Source organism: Oncorhynchus kisutch, linkage group LG19, assembly GCF_002021735.2.
Source record: "Oncorhynchus kisutch isolate 150728-3 linkage group LG19, Okis_V2, whole genome shotgun sequence".
Lineage (NCBI taxonomy): Eukaryota > Metazoa > Chordata > Actinopteri > Salmoniformes > Salmonidae > Oncorhynchus > Oncorhynchus kisutch.
Window position 1 is genome coordinate 29,463 of NC_034192.2, and position 26,521 is coordinate 55,983.

The 26,521-nt window shown below is 45.3% G+C and overlaps 1 pseudogene; it reads left to right on the forward strand.

Annotated features, from left to right (window-relative positions):
- The window catches only part of LOC109881868 (staphylococcal nuclease domain-containing protein 1-like), a 356,997-nt pseudogene that overhangs the window by 5,018 nt on the left and 325,458 nt on the right, over window positions 1-26,521 (forward strand).

Below are 26,521 nucleotides of genomic sequence, written 5' to 3' on the forward strand. Positions count from 1 at the left end.
CCCCAGCTCTGCTCTGTCTCCCATATCTAGTGTTTGTACTAGAAGGTCTATATCATGAGTGTCTCTAGTTTCCCAGATATGTACTCTATTTCTGTATTGTCCCTTCTTGGTCCTGTGTAGCTCAGTTGGTCAGAGTAATGCCAGGGTCGTGGGTTCCACTTCCGCTCTGGTCACATACGCAAATAAATGCACTCCCTGTACTAGAAGTTGCTTTGGATAAGGATCTACTAAATGGCATATTACATTCTATATATCCTCTCTCCAGTGTCCGACGTTCAAGCGTGAGGCGGACGGCACGGAGTCGCCAGAGCCCTTCGCTGCGAGGCCAAGTTCTTCACGGAGTCGCGTCTGCTCCAGAGGGACGTGCAGATCATCCTGGAGAGCTGCCCAACCAGGTCATCCTGGGTACCGTCCTCCACCCGGTGAGACTGACTGACCCCTCACCTATAACCCCTGAGCATTGTACTATACGCAAAGGCTGGTAGCACGGACTGTCGCTGAAAGCCAGAGGGCGAGGAAGGATAATTTTGAACGTTGCGGAAGTCTGAGGTTGTTGCACTTAACTGTACTCAAAACCTCACATTGTATGAGGTTCTCTGAATGTGTGTGAGGGCAGGCAATGTATCTCTTTCTGTCCAGCTTACTCTGTTATCTTTGTTTCCTCAATAGTAGTCAACTCTATAAATAGTGTATCATATAAAGTATTGTACTTTATTCTATGTTCTTGTTGTTTCATCTCCAGAACGGGAACATCACAGAGCTGCTGCTGAAGGAAGGGTTCGCCCGCTGTGTGGACTGGTCCATGGCCGTCTACACCCAGGGGGCAGAGAAACTCCGGGCCGGAGAAAAGTCAGTCCCTTCCCCAACCAAAACCACTACCGCAACATACGTCACAACACGGTCAATCTGTGAATGTGACCACAACCATCGTTATCCTCAACCGTTTTATTATCCAACCAATTAGGGCATGTGGCTAAGTGTGAATACTTTACAAATGACTAAATTCTTTCTCATTTGAAGTGAGACTGACAACTTGTCAGTGTGTTCTGACAAAGGTTTGATTGGAGGACACAATAGCATGCTCACCGGAAAAAGGCTTGCAGTGTAAAATATATGCACACACACACAACCAACCGTTTGGGGTCACTTAGAAATGTCCTTGTTTTTGTCCATTAAAATAACGTCAAATTGATCAGAAATACAGTGTAGACATTGTTAATGTTGTAAATGACGTTTGTAGCTTGAAACGGCAGTTTTTTTAAATGGAATTTCTACATAGGTGTACAGAGGCCCATTATCAGTAACCATCACTCCTGTGTTCCAATGGCACGTTGTGTTAGCTAATCCAAGTTTATCATTTTAAAAGGCTAATTGTCCTTAGAAAACCCTTTTGCAATTATGTTAACACAGCTGAAAACTGTTCTGATTTTAAAGAAGCAATAAAACTGTCCTTTAGACTAGTTGAGTTTCTGGAGCATCAGCATTTGTTGGTTTGATTACAGGCTCAAAATGGCCAGAAACAATTAACTTTCCTCTGAAACTTGTCAGTCTGTTCCATGCGAGAAATTGCCAAGAAACTGAAGATCTCGTACAATGCTGTGTACTACTCCCTTCACAGAACGGCGCAAACTGGCACTAACCAGAATAGAAAGAGTGGGAGGCCCCGGTGCACAACTGAGCAAGAGGACAAGTACATTAGTGTCTAGTTTGAGAAACAGATGCCTCACAAGTCCTCAACTGGCAGCTTAATTTAATAGTACCCGCAAAACGCCAGTCTCAACGTCAACAGTGAAGAGGTGACTCTGGGATGCTGGCCTTCTAGGCAGAGTTCCTTTGTCCAGTGTCTGTTCTTTTTTCCATCTTAATGTTTCCTTTTTATTGGCCAGTCTGAGATATGGCTTCTTCTTGCAACTCTGCCTAGAAGTCCAGCATCCCAGAGTTGCCTCTTCACTATTGATGTGGAGACTGGTGTTTAGTCATTTACAACATTAACAATGTATTTCTGATCAATTGGATGTTATTTTAATGGACAAAATTAGCTTTTCTTGCAAAACAAGTTCATTTCTAAGTGATCCCAAACTTTTGAGTGTGTGTAGGTTATTTTTTGAGAACTAACGATCACCAAAATAAAGGTTAGACAGTCAGGGAAATTGCATAAACAATGAATTTAGCATTGTTGATTTTATTATTATGTTTGAGCAAAAGAACACAGCATTAGCCATGGCAAAGTGCAGAGAATTGCAAGAATTTAGCTTTAAAACCGGCCATTTTTCTCTCAACTACCATGCCCCCTGCTACACCCACCACATGATGCTCTTTTTGATCCAGAAAAAAAAATTGAAATTCACGTAAGTTATGTATATGTTTGTACGTACAGATCAGTGAGTACCCCGAGGGAGGCTGGAAATTGGAAGTAATTGACCAGGCATAAATCAGTATTGTAGTTGGTCTGATTCCAGCACAGCTGGAGATGTGGAACTTTAACCCTCAGAATATCAATTGAGCCGTCTTTATCATTATCCTTAGTCTGAGTCGTTTTAGCATGGATTTGATTTCATATTCTGGTTTTAAACACATGAAAATGTTTAATATCAGATGATGGGAAGTGCTTATTTCTTTTTATGTTGACCAATTGCCTTTATATTTGTTTTTACATATGAACATGTGTATTTGTATGAATTTTTATAAGGAATTATATATACTGAACAAAAATATAAACACAACATGTAAAGTGTTGGTCCTGTTTCATGAGCTGAAATAAAACATCCCAGGAATGTTCCATACCCACAAAGCTTTTCTCTAAAATGGTGTGCACAAATGTAGTTACATCCTTGTTAGTGAGCCTTTCTCCTTTGCCATATGAAGAAGCTGATAATACAGCATGATCATTACACAGGTGCACCTTGTGCTGTTGACAAAAGGCCACTCTAAAATGTCCAGTTTTGTCACACAACACAATGCCACAGATGTCTCCAGTTTTGAGGGAGAGTTCAATTGCCATGGTGACTGCAGGAATGTCCACCACAGCTGTTGCCAGAGAATTTAATGTTCATTTCTCTACCATAAGCCACCTCCAACGTTCTTTTCAGAATTTGGCGTCCAACCGGCCTTGCAACCGCAGACCACGTGTAAACACGCCAGCCCAGGATCTCTGTAATAAAGCCCTTTAACGAGGTTCTCCAGTGGATGGGCCTGGCGCCCAAGTGGGTGGGCCTATGCCCACCCATGGCTGCGCCCCTGCCCGGTTGTGAAATCCATAGATGAAGGCCTAATGAATTAATTTCAATTGACTGATTTCCTTCATATGAACTACAATTCAGCAAAATCATTGAAATTGTTGCATTTATATTTTGTTCAGTATATGAAAGGATGTTTTGATATTTACTGAGGATTTTATGAAAGGATGTTTTCTCCACCTTCATTTTTCTTTTGAACAGATCTGCTTTTCACATTAACCAAGGTCGTCACATCTCCATTGATGATTCCTCTTCTGTTTGTTTCCTCTCCTCTTTTTGTTGACATATCTCCCTTCTAACTGAGTCATCCTTTTGTTTATCAGATCTGCTAAAGAACGTAAAGTGCGTATCTGGAAGGACTACGTAGCCCCCACAGCCAACATGGACCAGAAGGACAGGCAGTTTGTGGCCAAGGTAAGAAGACCCTGCAGGCCTGCATACTACACGGCTTCAGGAGGGTTAGGACTGGGGTTGCATTCCAATCCAAAAGGTCGTCCCCTTCCCTTCTTTCCTTGTTCACTCCCTTTCATGAAGTTGGAAGCGAGTGACGGTAGAGGGAAAAGGAGATGCTTTCTTAATAGTACAAAGTCAGTCTCATGGATTGAACACAAACTTTGCTTTGGTTGTTAGGGGATGGTTCCCTGGTTACCTCCATGGCTATACTTACTGCAGTATTTCCACAACTGTTTATTTCATATTTTTGTCATAGCACTGCACCAAAAGCAGGACCAGTCCTTGAGAGCTCTGACAAAATATGTGTGCCCCCCCCCCCCCCCCCCCCAACAAAAAAAGTCCCAGCACAGAGGTACAAAGAGGAAGGGCTTTAGCAGTAACCTTGAACACTCCCTCCCTAGCCAAATGACTGCAGAATCGCCTGCCGTTTCTCCAACGTTCCTAGAACGTTCCGGCTCCGCTCGGAGACACGGGACGGGATATTAGTTCTGGATGTTATTGGTATACGGCAGAAGAAATGATTATTGTCTTAATTTCACAGAGGAAACTGCCTTTGAATCCCAGACCTGGCCTTGTCAGAGTCCATTACTTCCTACTAAGTAAGACGGAGCCACAAATGGAGCCTCCAGTAAATGTAGCTTGGCCTTATTGCTGTTATAAGAGGACACATTATAGACTCTTATTGTTTTAGTGTTACCCTTAAAGCTACAGTCTGTGATTTCAAAAACAGCAAAATCCTTTAAGAATAAAGGAATTTAAATTACCTTTTGAACAGCTTCCAAAATTCCAGACACTAGCTTTTAAGTACTCCCAATATTCAGAAGTTAGGTGTCTTACATAGTTTGTTTGTTTATATTCTGAATTGAGCCTGCAGTATGGTCTTCCTTTGGACAATCTATTTTCTTTAGGTGACACACAAAGCAAGTTGATTTAATTCTCTGAAGTAGTAGCTTTTATGATCTGCCTAGATTTTTTTCAGATCCGTTAGCTGGACTTCTAAGTCCTTGAAATATTCACGGCTAGCCTTTGGTTACATAAGGTGTTGCCGTCGCAGCAATCTGCTTACAGAATGAGTTTGTGAAAGAAATCTACACACACACACTCACATGCAAAAACTAGCTAAGTTAGTGCATTTTCCCCCTGAGTCAGAGAGAAGACTCTTGTGCTGAAAAAAGGATCAAACATTTATGCATTGGCTTCGGCTGCCCTCAGATCTCCCCGAGTCCAGGGCAAGGAAGCTGACATGGGAGGAGTGAAGTGTGTAGAGGGAGAGGAATGGGGGGGGGGGGGTAAAGGGGAGTGACAGATAGCGGGGTAGACGGACAGAAGGGATAAAGGAGGGAGGGGAGGGGGGTGGAATTGAGCATTTCCTTCCCTGTGTATTGTTTTTGCAGACAGGCAGGTTCAGTTCCCCAGTAGAGGGATGAGCCCTTGTGCCGGTTCCCAGCATGGTTCCCCATCTCTTCCTCCCCTCCTGCTGTTCTCAGAATGGGAGTAGTCGGAATAACACTGAGGCCCACCGCCTCAAGTCAGCAGCATGTTAGCAAATTTGTTTAGGGATTCGTGAATTATTGGGTTGCCTTTTTGAGGCAAGCCCCGTCGGCGACGCTACGTTTGTTGTAAAATGTCACCGTGGCTTTTTCAAACTGCCATTGTTGACTACTTCCAAATGGTGTGGTGGGATAGATAGGTGTTGGTTTTGTGGCGACTTTCATCGTTATGTTCGGTGGTCAACTGGTACAATGTTTTGTCACGTTGTCAGCTCCCTGAACTGTCATTGGCCAGTTGGGCTCGCTTAACATCCTCGTTGGATTGTTTGGTTTGGGCACCTTGAATTCTCATTTGCTGACCTCTCTTTGTTCTATTGGTCCCATGATATTGCAGCCTGTGAACTTTCCTGTCATGCTCTCCTTCCCAGTCCTCCTCCCCTTTTCCCTCATTATTTTCCTGGGAAGGGATGGATAGAGTTCAGAGAGAGAGCAGCCCAGAAGGGTATCATACGAAGCAGGTTTGAGAAGTTGGCGAGCTAACTTTGGTCACTTCGGAGTTCAACTCGAGAGAACCAATAATACAAAAGTAACTAAACTTTTAGCCAGGTACGTTTCTATGGCAACAAATCCTTCAGAACTAACCTGCTCCGGGGCAGGCTAACTTGGGGCTAAATCCATTTATCCTGAATGAAATGTCTGCGCTGCGAGCCTAAGGACCAATGAAGTCAGATTCCCGCTCTCTAGTGTTAAATCTCTAGTGTTAAATCTTTTTAAATAATTTTAAAATATATTACAGAATGCATTTGAAACTTTATGCAATGTAACACTTTTGTTTGACTTGATGAAAACATATTGATAGGCGTGTGGGGGAGTGATTACACATTGATAAGCACACCAAGGATGGCTTTAACGATATGTCATAAAGACGGCTTCTAAAAAACCCATTTCACACCATAGCCTGCTGAATTAGCAAGAATTCTGTTGTATATTCTTTGGGCACAAATCAAAATGTGGCACTAACTTGCCCATGGATTGTCTCAATGGAGAGTCTGGTGTTTGACTTGCTATGTGCGACATGCATGTGCAGTTACAAGCCTGTTAGTGGCAGGTGGACGAGCAATATCCATCGTCGTAGTAAGGATGAAGCCTGACCTGGAATGTGAAGCTAACTGAAGCTGGTTATCTTTAGAAAACCCTGAGTAAATCTAGCTCGCTTCATAGGATACCACTCCCATCCCCAGAGTCAAACCTGCTGACTCATCCCCCACTCTCTCATACCCCCTCTTTCTCACTAACCCTCTCTATCTCTCTCACCTTATATTTCTCCTCTCTCTCACATAGTCTCTGCTGGGACTGGTAGGTAGGCTACGTCCCAATAGGCTGAAACTGCCTCCTCTCTTCTTCCTCTGGTCTCCTTGGTGACCAGCTGTCCTGAGAGAGGACGTGGTGGATGAAAGTGATGGGGTGGAAGGCCTGTCTCCATCACAGGCCTGTCACTGTCAAGGAGGGACAGGGGACAACTGGCTGCATGGCAATAGTCAGAAACACTTTCTCACATCAGTGTAGATGGTGAGGCCATTCTAGTGTTGTAAATGCCCTTTAAAGCTGCAATATGTCACTTTCTGGGTGACCTGACCACATTCACATTGAAATGTTAGTTCTGGATCTGTCATTCTCGTTGAAAGCAAGTCTAAGAAGCGGTAGATCAGTTCTATCTGTGCTATTTCTATGCTTCCTGTTAGTTTTTGCATCTTTTACTTTGGGTTTTGTACACAACCCAAAGTATTGGATTTCAGCTGATGTAAAAGACATTTCACAGTGGTTTAGATGGCACATTGATTCTCCACACTATAGTTGCCTGTTTTGTCAAATAAACAGAAATTAAGCGAACTATTCGAATTTTAACAGCCAGGAAATGGCTACATAGTTCGTCTTTAAGGAAAGGATGGTATTCCTGAGTATTGGGTTAAAGACTGGACAATATCAGCTGCTTATCTGCAGGTTACTATTGACTAGGACCAACCTTCACATTCATTTGCCCTAACAATGGAAGTGATGCGAATGTGACGATTTGTTTCTCGCACTTGTATGCCAGAGTAGGGCTATCTGCACACCTGATGACGTAGCTACTGCATGTGTAGAGGCAAGAGAGGACGTCTCTGGAAAGACTACTCTGCATTTGATGCAGTACTGCAGTTCTTTTCACACCTATATACCTATACATTATTGGTGTTGCTGCGTCACATCACCACCAGTCTTTTTAAAAAGAGATGAATGACAAGTAAATGCAGTGGTCCTGATATGTATCCTGGACAATGCAGATGTCATGCTAGTAGTGGCCACCAGGTGACAGCACCTCTCTACCACCAGGGTCTGTGCTTAGAGCTGGGGTCTCCAACCTTTTCTAGCATGAGCCACTTAAAAAAAAAATGTAGCTGTTTTTTTTTCTTCTAGCTTCCGAATAGTTCTTCTCCTCTCCCCTGCAACTCTTCTCCGTGTCCTTAGTACACTACTTTCTCCTGTACACCATTTTCTGTCAATATACCTGGGAAAATATGGGGGGGCAGATGTAAATGTTTTGTCTGCACTACAGACGGCTATATCGGTCCACTAATACAGGACTAGTAAAGGCCCAGTGCGCTACTTTTGTGGAAAAAATAGAGCATTTAGTATTTTTACAGATTTTTCATTGGGGAGCTGCAGCACCCTCAGCACCACTCCTTCCTGCGGCTATGACTGCTGCTGATCATTTCATTGTGAAGTTTGCAAATAATAAATACAAATGATATACTGGGGTGGCAGGGTAGCCTAGTGGTTAGTGTTGGACTAGTAACCGGAAGGTTACAAGTTCGAATCCCTGAGCTGACAAGGTACAAACCTGTCGTTCTGCCCCTGAACAGGCAGTTAACCCACTGTTCCTAGGCCGTCATTGAAAATAAGAATTTGTTCTTAACTGACTTGCCTGGTTAAATAAAGGTAAAGAAAAAAATATATATATTTACTACTTTGCAGTTTACATTTAGTTGAGAAGGTTTTGGGGAAAGTATTTGTCAACCCAGCAAACAATCATCACGTCAACTGGCCACAAACACGCGCACCAGACTGAGGCAATGTTGCTTAATACTTTTGCAGATATTTTTAGGTGAGACTCGTATTAAACATCTCCAATCCAAAATGAACTGTAGGCTTCCTATTTCGCAACAAATCTTCATTCACGTACGCCGGCAAACATACCCTAGTAAAACTAACCATCCTACCGATCTTCGGCGATGTCATTTACAAAATAGCCTCCAACACCCTACTCAGACTGCATCCAATTTGCTATCACAGTGCCATCCATTTTGTCACCAAAGCCCCATATACTACCCACCACTGCGACCTGTCTGCTCTCGTTGACTGGCCCGCTTCATATTCGTTGCCAAACCCACTGGCTCCAGGTCATCTATAAGTCTATGCTAGGTAAAGGTAAAGCTCCACCTTATCTCAGCTCACTGGTCACCATATACTCCAGCAGGCATATATCCAGCAGGCATATACTCCAGCAGGCATATCTCACTGGTCATCCCCAAAGCCAACACCTGCTTTGGCCGCCTTTCCTTCTAGTTCTCTGCTGCCAGTGACTGGAACGAATTGCAGAAATCGCTGAAGCTGGAGACTTATTTCCCTCACTAACTTTAAACATCAGCTATCTAAGCAGCTAACCGATCGCTGCAGCTGTACATAGTCCATTTTTAAATAGCCCATCTATCTACCTCATCCCCATATTGTTTTTATTAAATGTACATTTCTGCTCTTTTGCACACCAGTATTTCTACTTGCACATCATCTATCACTCCAGTGATAATTTTCTAAATTGTAATTACTTCGCTACTATGGCCTATTTATTGCCTTGCCTCCTCTTGCCATTTGCACACTGTATATAGACGTTCTTTTTTTACTATTGTGTTATTGACTGTACGTTTATGTGTAACTCTGTGTCCCACTGCTTTATCTTGGCCAGGTCGCAGTTGTAAATGAGAACTTGTCCTCAACTGGCCTGCCTGGTTAAATAAAGGTGGAGAAAAGGGTTTGAGTGTTTAAGCCATAGTGGTTAACCAGGGGTGGGATATTGTCAGTGCTGCGTTAGATAGTAGCTGGGAGCTTGCGGTGTCGGAGACTAGAGATTTGTTTATGACAGTTTGTGATGTAACGCATGAATAATTTCATATACTTTGGGAATTGTTTGGCGAGCTACTAGTAGCTGGTGATCGACCTTTTGTAGACCACTGGCCTAGAGTGACTCAGCCTGGACATACCTCTTGTTGGCAGTGAAATGCTCACTGTTTCTCTTTCGCTCTCTCTGTCTGTGTATTTCTCTCTGTCCTTTCTCTGTATTTCTGTCCTTTCTCTCTCTCTCTCTCTATTTCTGTCCTTTCTCTCTCTCGCTCTGTATTTCTGTCCTTTCTCTCTCGCTCTGTATTTCTGTCCTTTCTCTCTCGCTCTGTATTTCTGTCCTTTCTCTCTCTCGCACCCTGTATTTCTGTCCTTTCTCTCTCTCTCGCACCCTGTATTTCTGTCCTTTCTCTCTCTCTCTCTCTCTCGCACCCTGTATTCTGTCCTTTCTCTCTCTCTCTCTCTCTCTCGCACCCTGTATTTCTGTCCTTTCTCTCTCTCTCTCTCTCGCACCCTGTATTTCTGTCCTTTCTCTCTCTCTGTATTTCTGTCCTTTCTCTCTCCCTCTCTCTCTCTCTCTGTATTTCTGTCCTTTCTCTCTCTCTCTCTGTATTCTGTCCTTTCTCTCTCTCTCTCTCTCTCTCTGTATTTCTGTCCTTTCTCTCTCTCTCTGTATTTCTGTCCTTCTCTCTCTCTCTGTATTTCTGTCCTTTCTCTCTCTCTCTGTATTTCTGTCCTTTCTCTCTCTCTCTCTGTATTTCTGTCCTTTCTCTCGATCTCTCTCTGTATTTCTGTATTTCTGTCCTTTCTCTCGATCTCTCTCTCTCGCACCCTGTATTTCTGTCCTTTCTCTCTCTCTGTATTTCTGTCCTTTCTCTCTCTCTCTCTCTCTCTCTCTCTGTATTTCTGTCCTTTCTCTCTCTCTCTCTCTCTCTCTCTCTCTGTATTTCTGTCCTTTCTCTCTCTCTCTCTCTCTCTCTCTCTCTGTATTTCTGTCCTTTCTCTCTCTCTCTCTGTATTTCTGTATTTCTGTCCTTTCTCTCTCTCTCTCTGTATTTCTGTATTTCTGTCCTTTCTCTCGATCTCTCTCTGTATTTCTGTCCTTTCTCTCGATCTCTCTCTCGCACCCTGTATTTCTGTCCTTTCTCTCTCTCTGTATTTCTGTCCTTTCTCTCTCTCTCTCTCTCTGTATTTCTGTCCTTTCTCTCTCTCTCTCTGTATTTCTGTCCTTTCTCTCTCTCTCTCTCTCTCTCTCTCTGTATTTCTGTCCTTTCTCTCTCTCTCTCTCTCTCTGTATTTCTGTCCTTTCTCTCTCTCTCTGTATTTCTGTATTTCTGTCCTTTCTCTCGATCTCTCTCTCGAATAATTACCCAGTCTAAATGTGCTGGCCAGCCATTTTCTGCTTCTCTTAACATAACCGGTGATTTATTTATTTGGGGAGAAAGGAAGGAGACTTAAATTTTATTTTGTGGTGCCAGAGCTAGAGAACAACCTTGTTACAATGTTGAGGAGTGTGTAGGTTGGTACAACATAGATTAGATTTTTTGGAAATGGAGAGATGGGTAGTGTAGCGCTTCGAGTCCCCCGCACTGGGACCATGGGACTGAGGTGTTAGGAGTCCTCTCTCTCGCTCGATTGTCTGTGTGTTGTGTATGTGGGCAAGTTAATTTCTCCCTCCGTCCCCAACGGTAAACTATTTGCAGATGTATTATTTCTTACGTCTGCCTCTCCTCTTCTCTCCCCCCAGTCAGCTTTGGGACTAACTGAGCATCTCAGAATGCCTTGAGGGAGGTGCTTATGTGTTCAGGATTTCTCTAAACTTGGTCTAGCTCCAAGCCCGATTCCCAATAGCCTCCCACACAAGCTTGACTGGTATCCAAGAGTGGTTGTCTCCCATGTATCTCAGCAATTGGGGCCTGTTCAAATACTAGTCATCCTTCCTTCTCTTAAACAGTGTAAGATCTGATGGGTTTGCATCATTGATCCGACCGTGTGTGCTTACTTCCAAGTGAGCTTGATATGTTTGTCCACCCTTCCAAGTGTGCCTGATGTACAGCCCATGTTTGCTGTGTATGTCACAGGTAGGCCTGAGTGGGTGTGTTTGTGCCTTTCCCAAGTGATCTTGATGTACAGCCCATTTTTGTTTATATCACACATTGATCTCTCTGTGTGGGCGGGTGGGCCTAAAGTTGTACACTGTTCCCCAGCTGAGCTTGAAGTACACTTCATGTTTGTGTGTGAATGTCACAAGTGGGTCTGTCAGTCATTTCTCTTTGTTTTGGCAGCCGTCCTCTTCCTCTCCCTCTCCAGTCCCAGCACTCTTTCTCTCTCTCTCTCTCTCTCTCTCTCTCTTTATTTACCAATCTGTTTCTCCTTCTGCGTTGGAGAGGAAAAAACATTTTTGTTGGTAATACGGAGAGCGATTTCTAGACATTTTCACTGGAGTGGGATGGATCAGTCACGGTGCTAATCCTGACTGATGTCCATCTCTCTGTTCCCTCCCCTTCTCTCCTGGGAATCCCCTCTCCATGTGGAATGTGTGAATATACAATTCGCAGACTTGTGTGTGTTTGAGGCTGGAACTGTGGAACAAACAGTTTAGCAGACGTTAAAAGGACTGGCAATGGATCAATGTGATGCTCTACAATGTGTGATGATGCAGAGATAATTGTGACAGTAGGATGTATAGTTTCAGTGTCTTTTTACAATGTTTGGGTGGTACATTTTGTCGTGTTGTATTACATAACTTTTAGATAGACGATAACATTATCACAAAACGGCCATGTTAATCGTTCATTATAATATACTTGACTTCTCCCACAATTGCAATGTGAATATATTAAGGTCGTTCAGTACGTGGAGTGGTGCTGTAGATTACACCTCGTCTCTCCCTCTGCTCTGTAGATTACACCTAGTCTCTCCCTCTGCTCTGTAGATTACACCTAGTCTCTCCTTCTGCTCTGTAGATTACACCTCGTCTCTCCCTCTGCTCTGTAGATTACACCTCGTCTCTCCCTCTGCTCTGTAGATTACACCTAGTCTCTCCCTCTGCTCTGTAGATTACACCTAGTCTCTCCTTCTGCTCTGTAGATTACACCTCGTCTCTCCCTCTGCTCTGTAGATTACACCTCGTCTCTCCCTCTGCTCTGTAGATTACACCTCTTCTCTCCCTCTGCTCTGTAGATTACACCTCTTCTTGCCCTCTGCTCTGTAGATTACACCTCGTCTCGCCCTCTGCTCTGTAGATTACACCTCGTCTCGCCCTCTGCTCTGTAGATTACACCTCGTCTCGCCCTCTGCTCTGTAGATTACACCTCGTCTCGCCCTCCTGCCTCTGTAGATTACACCTCGTCTCGCCCTCTGCTCTGTAGATTACACCTCGTCTCTCCCCTCTGCTCTGTAGATTACACCTCGTCTCGCCCTTGATCTGTAGATTACACCTAGTCTCTCCCTCTGCTCTGTAGATTACACCCTCTCTCCCTCTGCTCTGTAGTAGATAGATTACACCTCTTCTCGCCCTCTGCTCTGTAGATACACCTCTTCTCGCCCTCTGCTCTGTAGATTACACCTCTTCTCGCCCTCTGCTCTGTAGATTACACCTCTTCTCGCCCTCTGCTCTGTAGAATTACACCCTCTTCTCGCCCCTCTGCTCTGTAGATTACACCTCTTCTCGCCCTCTGCTCTCGTAGATTACACCTCTTCTCGCCCTCTGCTCGTAGATGATTACACCTCTTCTCGCCCTCTGCTCTGTAGATTACACCTCTTCTCGCCCTCTGCTCTAGTAGATTACACCTCTTATCGCCCTCTGACTCTGTAGATTACACCTCTTCTCGCCCTCTGCTCTGTAGGATACACCTCTTCTCGCCCTCTTGCTCTGATATGATTTACACCTTTCTCGCCCTCTGCTCTGTAGATTACACACTTCTTCCGCCCATCTGCTCTGTAGATTACACTCGTCTCGCCCTCTGCTCTGCTGGTAGCTACAGTATGTGGTGCTGTAGACTGACTTTATCATAGTGATGTACATATCTACTAGGACTGCATTGTCGGGAACTAGAAGCACAAGCATTTCGCTACACTCTCGCATTAACATCTGCTAACCATGTGTATGTGACAAATACAATTTGATTTGATTTGGGTGATAAATCAATATAAATAATTATGAGGTAATTACTTCCCTCAATATCCATATAAAAACATTTAGATTCATTTCGATAATGTCGATATAGAATAATTAGGTCCAGCAGTCCCATTGACCTCTGACGCAGCAGGAAGTGCGGAGAAGTGACAATATGCACGTGGAGAGGTACACGCCCACTAAAAACCACTTAGCACCTGGAGTGATGGAGTCGCCACTATTAACCAGGAGAAATGAGTGATGTAGGCAGAAACAGTGGCAGTGATAGCCATGGACAAGGAGCAGCTTCCAACAAAGAAATGAATGATTTTAAAGGGTTTCAGTAATTTGGAAGTGGTTTGGCTTTTTCAAGTCCGACAAAGAGCAGAACAATGTTCGGTGCAAATTGTGCCGTAGACAGGGGGCAACGAAGTCTGGTAATATGACAAACATTTTTCAACATCTGAAGCAAAATCACTCTTTGGAACATGCAGGAAGTTTGAGTTTGCAGCACGGTGTTGATAAACGCCCCTCAAGCACCAGCCAATCTAGGGATGTTTGCCCGAAGCAGTCAACACTGACAGCATTTATGCCCTACGCTCTAACCACTAGGCTACCTGCCGCCCCTACGCTCTAACCACTAGGCTACCTGCCGCCCCTACGCTCTAACCACTAGGCTACCTGCCGCCCCTACGCTCTAACCACTACCTGCCCAGTGGTTTGTTCAGGCATTAGGCATTCTTGAGTCTGAAGCAGATATGCACCTTTTTAAACATTATTTGATTAATATCGTGATAATTATGGATATCGAATGAAAAAATATATAGATATCGTGATCATTTATTTGCTATGTCGCCCAGCCCTAATATCTACCTCAACTACCATGTTAATCAGCATGTTGACTCTGTATATAGAGCCATGTTACTGTTACTCTGTGTATAGAGCCAAGTTACTGTTACTCTGTATATAGAGCCAAGTTACTGTTACTCTGTATTTATTATTTTTTACACATTTGACTTTTTCTATTATTTCTGTTTTCTGTGTCTATTGTTGGGAAGGGCCCGTAGCTAAGCATTTCACTGTTGGTCTACACCTTGTTGTTTACGAAGCATGTGATGAATACCATTTGAATTGTTTGTTGTCGGACTAAAGCCTTCTCTCTGCTCTGCTCTGTTTAAACTAGGCTCAGTTCAGCTCAGCCCACAGAGCCAATTCTCTGGAAAGCAGCTGTCCTCTCTGTCCTCCAAATGGAGCCGCGATGCCTTCCTCACTAACCTCTCTCTCTCTCTCTCTCTCTCTCTCTCTCTCTCTCTCTCTCTCTCTCTCTCTCTCTCTCTCCTACCTCCCCACTCTATCCCACCATCTCTGTGCCCCTTCCCTTCTTTCTCCCACAATATTTCTCCCCCTTCTCTCTCACCCCTCCCTTTCTACATCCCTCTCACCCTCCCCTTCGCTCTCTCTCCTTTTCTCCCTCTCTCCCAGGTGATGCAGGTCGTCAATGCGGACGCCGTCGTGGTCAAGCTTAACTCTGGCGAGTACAAGACCATCCACTTGTCCAGCATCCGACCCCCCAGGATCGAGGGCGAGGTAAGCCCCCCCCCCCCCTCGTCTCTGTATCTTTGTGTTGTGTGTTGGTGTCTTGTCCTTGGCTTGGCCACCCTGACATAGAGGATCATTACCAGCTCCATAGGGGCCCCTGCTGTCAGAGCCACTGTTTTGAAAGCGTTGATGTGGGCCCTTTCCCTCCCCCAGTCTTCTTTGAAAAGGCATTCCTTGTCTGTCTCTCTGTCTCTTCTCTCTGTGTGTCTGTCTCTGTCTTTCTCTCTCCCACCCACCTCTGTGTGTTTGCTGCAGAGAAGTGGGCTGATCCATCCTTTCCCTTACCCGCAGCTCGCCGCGTGCACACAATGAGAGACAAATGCACACACTGTCATTCACCTCATGTACTTCCAGTCACCACTGTAAGACGAGCATGCACACTCACTGTCACCAGGCACGCATACTTAACCGGTCACTACTCTGTCACGCTCATGGTATCAGAACACAAATTTCAGTCTGTTCCCTTCTTGTACTCAACAAACACACAGCCCTACCACATCCACATGTCTGTATCTCCACTCCTCCATTTGTGTTTCCTCCCATCTAAGCCCCACTAGAGTCCTAATCAGATTTGTCTCTCTCTGGTCGGGTATAAATTGAAAAGAGAGAGATGGACAGAAATGGTGTTTTAATGGAGCCCTTAATGATGGAAGAAGAACAGTAGCTAAATATAGTCATGTGGCCATCGCCAGGACAACCACACTGGAATTAGCTGGCGACCCCTGACCCCGTCTGCTATTGGCCCCATGATGATGATTCGGCACTTCCTGGTAATTAAAAAAAAAAGTTTTATTTAACTAGGCAAGTCTGTTAAGAACAAATTCTTATTAACAATGACAGCCTACCCCGGCTAAACCCGGCCGACGCTGGCCAATTGTGCGCCACCCTATGGGATTCAAAATCACGGCCAGATGTGATGCAGCCTGGATTCGAACCAGGGACTGTAGTGACGCCTCTTGCACTGAGATGCAGTGCCTTAGACCGCTGCGCCTCTCGGGAGCCCGGGTTGCCCCTTATTTCCTCCCTGATGCTGGGCTTTGTCTGAAATGGCACCCTGTTCCCTATATAGTGACTGCATGGTACCCCCTTACCACTGATACCAGGTCAGTTTACCATCCCCTCTAATGGTTAAGGTTGTGGGTTGGGTAATCTGATCCTAGATCAGTGTTGAGGACCAGAAACAACTTCTATCTAGACTATGATTGCGTGATGGTTCAGCACTAACCGAGACTGAGGAGGCATTTCCTGTTTCCCTTTCTCCTACCTATATTGTTCCTAGTTGTCAAGTACATTCAGTACGCCAGCCTTCTCTCCTGCTGTCCTTCAGCCTGCGTCAATAGGGAGTCGTTGGTATTGGAGAGGAGCAGTTAGCAGAAGAATCCTACTTCTATGGCCTCGAGTCCTGAGAGCAACTTGGAGGAGTTGAGTACCTCTTGTGGGAAGTAACAGGCTTTTTGTTTCTGATGCAAGCCAGTTAAATTTGGACTATTATCTCATAGAAGCCCTTTGTGGCTGGAAGACAAAGAAGAGCGATATACAAAAGAACGCCTCATTGGTGAATTATTGTACTGTATTTAATGCTGCTAACAATAACTATTAGTCACCAATGTGCTGACTGATGTATCTAAAACGAATGAATGAAAAATGTCTGCAGTCTCCTAAATGACTGAAATGTTAATGTGTTGCTGTAAGTGTTGGGTGTTCTGAGTGGGCTGGAATCCCTGTGAGGACAGAATGCTGTTTCCTACCAAGAGTGGCTCAATATCTTCTCATAGGCAGTTCATTACGTAGGATACATCTCATTGTACAACGGGGCCAGTGTGATTGCAGGCTTTTGTTCTAGCCAAGCATCAACACGTCTACTTCAACTCATCAGTCTTGATTGGTGATGAGTAGAATCGGGTGTGTTGCTGCTTGGCTGGAACGAAAGCCTGCACCCCACAAACCCTGTATTGGGTGCTCAGGTGTTTTGGACAGATACGGCTAAAGAAACACTTCACATGCGGACAAGGCAGTGTAGGAGCAAATATATGCTGCAGGCCTTTTATCTGTTGGTTTTGAATACCTTTCAATACTTACTAGTCGGCAGGTGGATTTAAAACGCTTGTCATATACCGAAATGGGCACAATACACATTAAAATGAAGCGTATGCCTGGTTAAAGCTTTTTAATGTCAGATTTCTATCTTTATTTGTTTTTTGATAGCCTGCTCAGAATGGCATAATCTCTTCTAATTTAGACTGGAGGTGTCTGAAGATCGTCATGGGGATTTCTATTCATATTGTAATGTGTAATTATTGCAGAAGGGAGAACATTAATCTGTCAATATAGACCATGTTTAGCAGTCGGAGGCTCATAGATTTGACACTTTTTCCTCTATTACCCTTCATGCTGCATCTTCCCCTCCTTCCTTGTCCCCCCCCCTCACCCTCTCTCCCTTCCATTGTTCGCGTCTCAGATCATTAGGAGAATACTTTGTACTCCTCTTTGTCCCTCTCCTTCTTTCACTCTGTTCCCTTCCCTTTCACACGTATTGCTTTCATTCTCTGTCCCCTGTCTCATTCTCTGTCCCCTGTCTCATTCTCTGTCCCCTGTCTCATTCTCTGTCCCCTGTCTCATTCTCTGTCCCCTGTCTCATGCTCTGTCCCCTGTCTCATGCTCTGTCTCATGCTCTGTCCCCTGTCTCTGGTGCGTTGTTGTCTCTTGTTGATCAGAGTGGTATACTATGAAACAAGCTAGAACTACTCCGGATAAATAAATATATATTGTCACATACACCAGATGAGTGCAGTGAAATGTGTTGTATTACAGGATCAGCCATAGTAGTACGGTGCCCTGGAGAAAATGAGTGTTAAGTGCCTTGCTCAAGGGCACCTTGGCTGATTTCTTTTCACCTTGTCTGCTTTGGTATTCTGACCAGGAACCTTTCACTTCTGGCCCAATGCTCTAACCGCTAGGCTACCTGCTGCTCTTAAACTGTATGAAGCTAACCAGATTCAGTTAGCTTCACATTCCAGGTCAGGCTTCATCCGTATTACTCATCCACCTGCCACTAACTCTAGCAGGCTTGTAACTGCTCGTGCATTGAGACGATGCTGAAACATCAATCCTATGGTGTGAAATAGACTTTTAGAATAGTTTTTTATTATCGTTAATGCCGTCTTCGCTGTGCTGATCAATGCACAGGTATCTTTTCCTCCCACCTCTCACTCCTTCTTTACCTTGTGGGTGGCCATAGACATATAATACATAAACTCAGCAAAAAAAGAAATGTCCCTATTTCAGGACCCTGTCTTTAAAAGATCATTAGTAAAAATCCAAATCCAAAATAAATAACTGGTCTGGTGCGGTGTCACAGCATCATTGCCTGCAATGACAACAAGCTCAGTCCAATCTCAACGCTGTGCGTTACAAGGAAGACATCCTCCTCCCTCATGTGGTACCCTTTCTGCAGGCTCATCCTGACATGACCCTCCAGCATGACAATGGCACTGGCCATACTGCTCCTTCTGTGCGTGTTTTCCTGCAAGGCAGGAATGTCAGTGTTCTGCCATGGCCATCGAAGAACCTGGATCACAATCCCATTGAGCACATCTGGGACCTGTTGGATCGGAGGGTGAGGACTAGGGCCATTTCCCCCAGAAATGTCCGGGACCTGTTGGATCGGAGGGTGAGGACTAGGGCCGTTCCCCCCCAGAAATGTCCGGGACCTGTTGGATCGGAGGGTGAGGACTAGGGCCGTTCCCCCCAGAAATGTCCGGGACCTGTTGGATCGGAGGGTGAGGACTAGGGCCGTTCCCCCCAGAAATGTCCGGGACCTGTTGGATCGGAGGGTGAGGACTAGGGCCGTTCCCCCCCAGAAATGTCCGGGACCTGTTGGATCGGAGGGTGAGGACTAGGGCCGTTCCCCCCCAGAAATGTCCGGGACCTGTTGGATCGGAGGGTGGGGACTAGGGCCGTTCCCCCCCAGAAATGTCTGGGACCTGTTGGATCGGAGGGTGAGGACTAGGGCCGTTCCCCCCCCAGAAATGTCCGGGAACTTGCAGGTGCCCTGGTGGAAGAGTGGGGTAACATCTCACAGCAAGAACTGGCAAAGCTGGTGCAGTCCATGAGGAGGAGATGCACTGCAGTACTTAGTCAGTATCTGGTGTGGCCACCAGCTGCATTGACTTTTGATTGTGACCCTCCCCTTTGTTCAGGGACACATTATTCATTTTCTGTCAGTCACATGTCTGTGGAACTTGTTCAGCTTATGTCTTGTTGATTCTTGTTATGTTCATACAAATGTTTACACATGTTAAGTTTGCTGAAAATAAACGCAGTTGACAGAGGATGTTTCTTTGTTTTGAGTTTAGAAGGGTTTTGTGACCTCTGACCCTGGTAATTTGACTGTTAAACTCATGGGTACACTAGCAATTGCTGCCAGTCTTGTCTTGAATGGGAACTATCATCTATGGATTATGTCTCTGGTTGGTTGCGGCTGTCAGTTTGTATTTAGAAATTTGTGAAAACCATCTCAGGAAAGCAAATCCTTTACTAAATGTGTAATGTGATAGGTATTTTAACATTTAAAAATAATCATACACAAACATTTGATTTAATAAAATATTTAATCAGTCGTCTTCAAATGAAGGAGATGATGACGTTATCTTTGCAAGAGGGAGGATATCTGATTTCATTGATCCTCAACTCTTGGCTCGGACACTTCATTCAGGATAAATTGAGTTAGCTCTGAGGTAGCCTTTTTGTTCTGAAGGATTCGTTGGGATAAACATGTTTACCTGGCTAAAGAGTGTCACTTTTGCAATACTGGTTATCCTGAGTTGAACTCGGTTGACCAAAGTTACCTCTAACTCTTAACCTGATTTGTAGTATAGGGCTCAGGTAGCTCTTTGTGTGTGTTTTCCACTCTTTATCCTTTGCAGAGTCATTGCTTCCCTCATTGGCCAGTGTGTCTGTACAGTGCCTCTGCTTTCTTTGTTGTGACAGGCATGTCTGCATCTCTCTTCATCCATCCACCCACTCCTCCACCATCTCTTCAATCTCCCTGCCCTCTATTCTCTCCCTCTTTTTCTGTAGCTCTCTGTATCCCTCTCTCTCCTTTTCTGTAGTTCTCTCTCTGTATCCCTCTCTCTCCTTTTCTGTAGTTCTCTCTCTGTATCCCTCTCTCTCCTTTTCTGTAGTTCTCTCTCTGTATCTCTCTCTCTCCTTTTCTGTAGTTCTCTCTCTGTATCCCTCTCTCTCCTTTTCTGTAGTTCTCTCTCTGTATCCCTCTCTCTCCTTTTCTGTAGTTCTCTCTCTGTATCCCTCTCCCTCCTTTTCTGTAGTTCTCTCTCTGTATCCCTCTCTCTCCTTTTCTGTAGCTCTCTCTCTGTATCCCTCTCTCTCCTTTTCTGTAGCTCTCTGTATCCCTCTCCCTCCTTTTCTGTAGTTCTCTGTATCCCTCTCTCTCCTTTTCTGTAGTTCTCTGTATCCCTCTCTCTCCTTTTCTGTAGTTCTCTGTATCCCTCTCTCTCCTTTTCTGTAGTTCTCTGTATCCCTCTCTCTCCTTTTCTGTAGTTCTCTGTATCCCTCTCCCTCCTTTTCTGTAGCTCTCTGTATCCCTCTCCCTCCTTTTCTGTAGCTCTCTGTATCCCTCTCCCTCCTTTTCTGTAGCTCTCTGTATCCCTCTCTCCTTTTCTGTAGTTCTCTCTGTATCCCTCTCTCTCTTTTTCTGTAGTTCTCTCTGTATCCCTCTCTCTCTTTTTCTGTAGTTCTCTCTGTATCCCTCTCTCTCTTTTTCTGTAGTTCTCTCTGTATCCCTCTCTCTCTTTTTCTGTAGTTCTCTCTGTATCCCTCTCTCTCTTTTTCTGTAGTTCTCTCTGTATCCCTCTCTCTTTTTCTGTAGTTCTCTCTGTATCCCTCTCTCTTTTTCTGTAGTTCTCTCTGTATCCCTCTCTCTCCTTTTCTGTAGCTCTCTGTATCCCTCTCTCTCCTTTTCTGTAGCTCTCTGTATCCCTCTCTCTCCTTTTCTGTAGCTCTCTGTATCCCTCTCTCTCCTTTTCTGTAGCTCTCTGTATCCCTCTCTCTCCTTTTCTGTAGCTCTCTGTATCCCTCTCTCTCCTTTTCTGTAGTTCTCTCTCTGTATCCCTCTCTCTCCTTTTCTGTAGTTCTCTCTCTGTATCCCTCTCTCTCCTTTTCTGTAGTTCTCTCTCTGTACCCCCACTCTCTCTTTCTCCCTCTCTGGCTGTACCAGATGCGTTGACAGCATGTACTTTGTGCTCCATTGCATGGTCGTATGTTTGGGGAAGGCTGGGAGATGGGTTAAGACCAGCATATGGAGACAAAGATGTGCTTTCACTGCTGTATGTGGCTCTGTCTCTGTGGCTCTGTGTGTCTGTGGCTCTGTGTCTGTGGCTCTGTCTCTGTGGCTCTGTCTCTGTGGCTCTGTCTCTGTGGCTCTGTCTCTGTGGCTCTGTCTCTGTGGCTCTGTCTCTGTGGCTCTGTGTCTGTGGCTCTGTGTGTCTGTGGCTCTGTGTGTCTGTGGCTCTGTCTCTGTGGCTCTGTCTCTGTGGCTCTGTCTCTGTGTTCTATTAGCTAACCCTAGTGTTACGTAAAGGCAAAAAGCGACGCCCAGAGTAGGAAGGACACATGCATACTGACACACTACAGCATTTGTCCTTGAGAGAAAGTGTTTGAGAGTTGGAAGTGGAAGGAGGTCACCATGCAATGTTGCTGTTGGTCTGACGTGTTTCCGGGGTGACAGAAATGTCACCACGTACGTGTAGGATGACATCTCTGCTATCCCTGCTTTCCCTACTGCCAGATGTCTGCTAAATGCTAATCTCACTCCTGATCAGTTGCCTGATTTAGTTAGGAAGCCCACACATGTTCCCCTAAGCTGCCTGTGTCAGTAGACAGACTGGATTTGGCTTCTCATAAGTAGTCTTACGCGCACGCTCACAGCTTTTTGCTACAGTGCCTTCTGTGACCTCCCTCAGTTCCACAGTAAAAGACTGGGTACCCCCTCCCTGTCCCTCCAAGCTGAATTGGGGCTTTGGGGAGTTTCCAGGGCCAGTCCTGTGTGTGTGTGTGGCCGTATGGGGAGGTTCCAGGGCCAGTCCTGTGTGTGTGTGGCCGTATGGGAGGTTCCAGGGCCAGTCCTGTGTGTGGCCGTATGGGGGAGGTTCCAGGGCCAGTCCTGTGTGTGTGTGTGTGGCCGTATGGGGGAGGTTCCAGGGCCAGTCCTGTGTGTGGCCGTATGGGGGAGGTTCCAGGGCCAGTCCTGTGTGTGGCCGTATGGGGGAGGTTCCAGGGCCAGTCCTGTGTGTTTGGCCGTATGGGGAGGTTCCAGGGCCAGTCCTGTGTGTGTGGCCGTATGGGGGAGGTTCCAGGGCCAGTCGTGTGTGTGTGTGTGTGTGGCCGTATGGGGGAGGTTCCAGGGCCAGTCCTGTGTGTGTGTGTGGCCGTATGGGGAGGTTCCAGGGCCAGTCCTGTGTGTTTGGCCGTATGGGGGAGGTTCCAGGGCCAGTCCTGTGTGTTTGGCCGTATGGGGAGGTTCCAGGGCCAGTCCTGTGTGTTTGGCCGTATGGGGAGGTTCCAGGGCCTGTCCTGTGTGTGTGTGTGGCCATATGGGGGAGGTTCCAGGGCCAGTCCTGTGTGTGTGTGTGGCCATATGGGGGAGGTTCCAGGGCCAGTCCTGTGTGTTTGGCCGTATGGGGAGGTTCCAGGGCCAGTCCTGTGTGTTTGGCCGTATGGGGAGGTTCCAGGGCCAGTCCTGTGTGTTTGGCCGTATGGGGAGGTTCCAGGGCCAGTCCTGTGTGTTTGGCCGTATGGGGAGGTTCCAGGGCCAGTCCTGTGTGTGTGGCCGTATGGGGAGGTTCCAGGGCCAGATGCGATGACCAGTGACAACCGCTGCCAAGCCTTCTGCTCTTCTGCATGACCCTTACCCCCCTCTCTCTTTCCCTTTCTGGTTGCTGGGACTTCCTCCAACCATGGGACATGACCTTTTGATTGACAGGCTGTAGGACCAATGGTGACTAGCCACAGTGAAACGTGACTTCATGTTAAGGGTACCAACCCTTTTTAGGCTTTGCTTCCTCTCTCTCCCCCCTCTGGACGCCTCTCTGTTCTCTTTTTCACTCAACCATGTACTCTTCCCCTCTTACTTTCTCATCCCTCCCATCTGTCTCCTTCTCTCTCTCCTCTTCTCCTCTGGTGTGGCAGTGGTGTATTTTCAGATGCAAGTTATTTTGAGCAGGCCGGGTTGGAGTCAGCTCTTTTTCCCCTCCCTCTCTCTCCAGTCAGCCTCTGCAGCAGTAGCAGGCAGCAGGACAAGCCTGGAGAAAACGCAATAGTAGAGGGGGGAGATGTCAGAACAGCTCAATGAGTCACTGTTATACCCACTCCCTCCCTGTGTGTGTGTGTGTGTGTGTAATGGGGGCTTAACGTATAGCATAAGAGATGACGACAAACCGTTGTCTTTATGTAATGGGAACATACACAGGAAGTGTCTCATCCTTAGGTGGAATGTATAGATCTGACTCTTTGCTGTAGCTAGTGTGTATGTCTCATACTTATGCGGACAGAATAGCTTCCTTTCATCTCTACAGCTAAACTGTGTGTGTATCATGCTTCTGCGTACAGTATCTATTTTGCCATCAAAGTGCCTGGTGTTATTTTGCAGTCTGTTTTGTATTTAGTGGAAGATGTTCTTCCCCTCTTTGTTTTGCTCTGCTCATGCCCTCACCCCTCTTGTTCTCTCGCCATCTATCTCACTCCCTCATGCCTTCATACCCCCCTTCCTCCCTCATGTCTCACCATGCGTTCTCTTCATTTTGTTGTGCCTGTGGCCTCCAGCGTGGCGCACTGACCCCGTCATCTGGGGTCGTCCCACTGCACTTCCCCCGTGACTCATCTCACACCCCATTGGCTGTTTGACATTTCCCCATACGCCGGTTGGACCCCGTGCTCCTTGCCTGCGATTGGCTGAAAGTTTTTGGCCCACGCACAACCCAGCAGCTCTTATGTCATTGCCTACGATAGAGTAGGCAGAGGAGATGATGATGATCTCAGTGAGATTGACAGTGGAGTTAGCGGGGAGTGTGTTAGCTAGCTACGTCAATGGGTCAACCTGCGTAGCACTGTGTGATGTGGTAGTATGGAAAACATACCCAGACGCAAGAGAAACGGGGACAGCTGCTGTGACTTTAATAAATAAAAACATCTTACCTCGGGATACTTCACACGATGACTCTTCCAGAAACAGGAAAAGGAGCACTCGGATGTTAAATAAAAACATCTTACCTCGGGATACTTCACACGATGACTCTTCCAGAAACAGGAAAAGGAGCACTCGGATGTTAAATAAAAACATCTTACCTCGGGATACTTCACACGATGACTCTTCCAGAAACAGGAAAAGGAGCACTCGGATGTTAAATAAAAAATGTCTGTTGTTGAAGATCGTAGAGGGTGGGGATGTTGTAGTGAAAGTGTGTCGGTGTGTAGAAGATGGATGACTGCTGCTTGGGTACCAGTCTCTTCAGCTAATCCACTTTCTATAGTCCATGTCATGTGCCAAAGATACTGGTCTCTCTGCGATCTTCAAATATAAACATTATATCATTAATGAGTTCCAGGAGAACACAGGAGTTGGCGGGTGTGTGTTTGTGAGCTAGCACCATGTATGTCTTGTATTAAAGCTTCAGGTACTGTGTGCTCCTCTTTCCCTACCTCCGTCCCTCTCTCTACAACAGTTTCATGCTCATTTATTTAGGGAGATCTTTACACATGCAGTCAGTCTTAAATGCAGGTCGTTTCTCTAAGGCCCCCAATGTACAGTTCCATCTTCAATGTTCGTTCTCTACAGGCTAGCCAGCGTGCCCACGCCATACACACTCTGCGGCGTCTGCACACACACAAAATGGACTCCATGCGCAGCACCTTGCAAAAGTTTTCAGGCCCCTTGGATTTCTTCAGTTTGTTACAAAGTGGGATTACAACACATTGAATTATTTAGTTTTTGTAAAATACTGTTTATTCATTTTTTTTAAATTAATAAAAAGTGAATTACTAAAATATAGTTGTTGCTTAAATATTAAGGCTCTTTTTTTTAGGCAAGGCTAAATGAGTAAAGGAGTACGATGTGGTTTTCCATTGAACCTTTATTAAACTAAGCAAGTCAGTTAAGAACAAATTCTTATTTACAATGCTGGTTAAGTGTGCATTGAATTCTAAATAATTCAGTGTCACCAGCAAAGCACCCCCACACCATAACACCTCCGCCTCCATGCTTTACGGTGGGAAATACACATGCGTAAATCATTCGTTCACCCATACAGCGTCTCACAAAGACACGGCGGTTGGACCCAAAAATATCAAATTTGGACTCCAGACCAAAGGACAGATATCCACCGGTCTAATGTCCATTGCTCGTGTTTCTTGGCCCAAGCAAGTCTTCTTCTTATTGGTGTCCTTTTTAGTAGTGGTTTCTACTGAAAGCCATGAAAGCCTGACTCCTCTGAACAGTTGATGTATCTGTCAATTGAACTCTGAGGTATTTATTTGAGCTGCAATTTCTGAGGCTGGTAACTCTAATGAACTTTTCTTCTGCTGCAGAGGTAACTCTTGGTCTTCCATTCCTGTGGTGGTTCTCATGAGAGCCAGTTTCATCATAGTGCTTGATGGTTTTTGACCATGTCTTAAAGTAATGATGGACTGTCGTTTCTCTTTGCTTATTTTAGCTGTTCTTGCCGTAATATGGACTTGGTCTTTTACCAAATAGGGCTTGTCCCCCACCTTGCCACAACGCAACTGATTTGCAACTGATTTGCTCAAATGCATTAAGAAGGGAACAAATTGCACAAATTACATTTTTAAATTAAGAAGGCATACTTGTTAATTGAAATGCATTCCAGGTGACTACCTCATGAAGCTGGTTGAGAGAATGCCAAGAGCACGCAAAGCTGTTATCAAGTCAAAGGGTGGCTACTTTGAAGAATCTAAAATATAAACACTTTTTTGGTTCCTGCATGATTCGATTTGTGTTATTTCATAGTTTTGATGTCTTCACTATTATTCTACAATGTAGAAAAAAGTACAAATAAAGTGAAACCCTTGAGTGAGTAGGTGTGCTAAATCTTTTTACCGGTAGTGTACATAGATCTGTAAGGTTCCTCAGTCATGTATTGAATTTCAAGCACAGATTCAACTACGAAGACCAAGGAAGCTTTTTGAAAGCCTCCTAAAGAAGGGCAGTGATTGGTAGATGAGTAACAATAACAAATCAGACACTGAATATATATCGATGCACGGTGAAGTTAATAATTATGCTGTGTATGATGTGTCAAACCACTCAGGCACCTCAAAGATGCAGTCTTTCTTCTGAGGTGCAGGTGGTGATGGAAACTGCTCAGGGATGTTACCATGAAGCCGTTGTTGATTTTGAAATTAACAAAGTTCACTGTCTGTGATGGGAGAAAGCTGAGGATGGG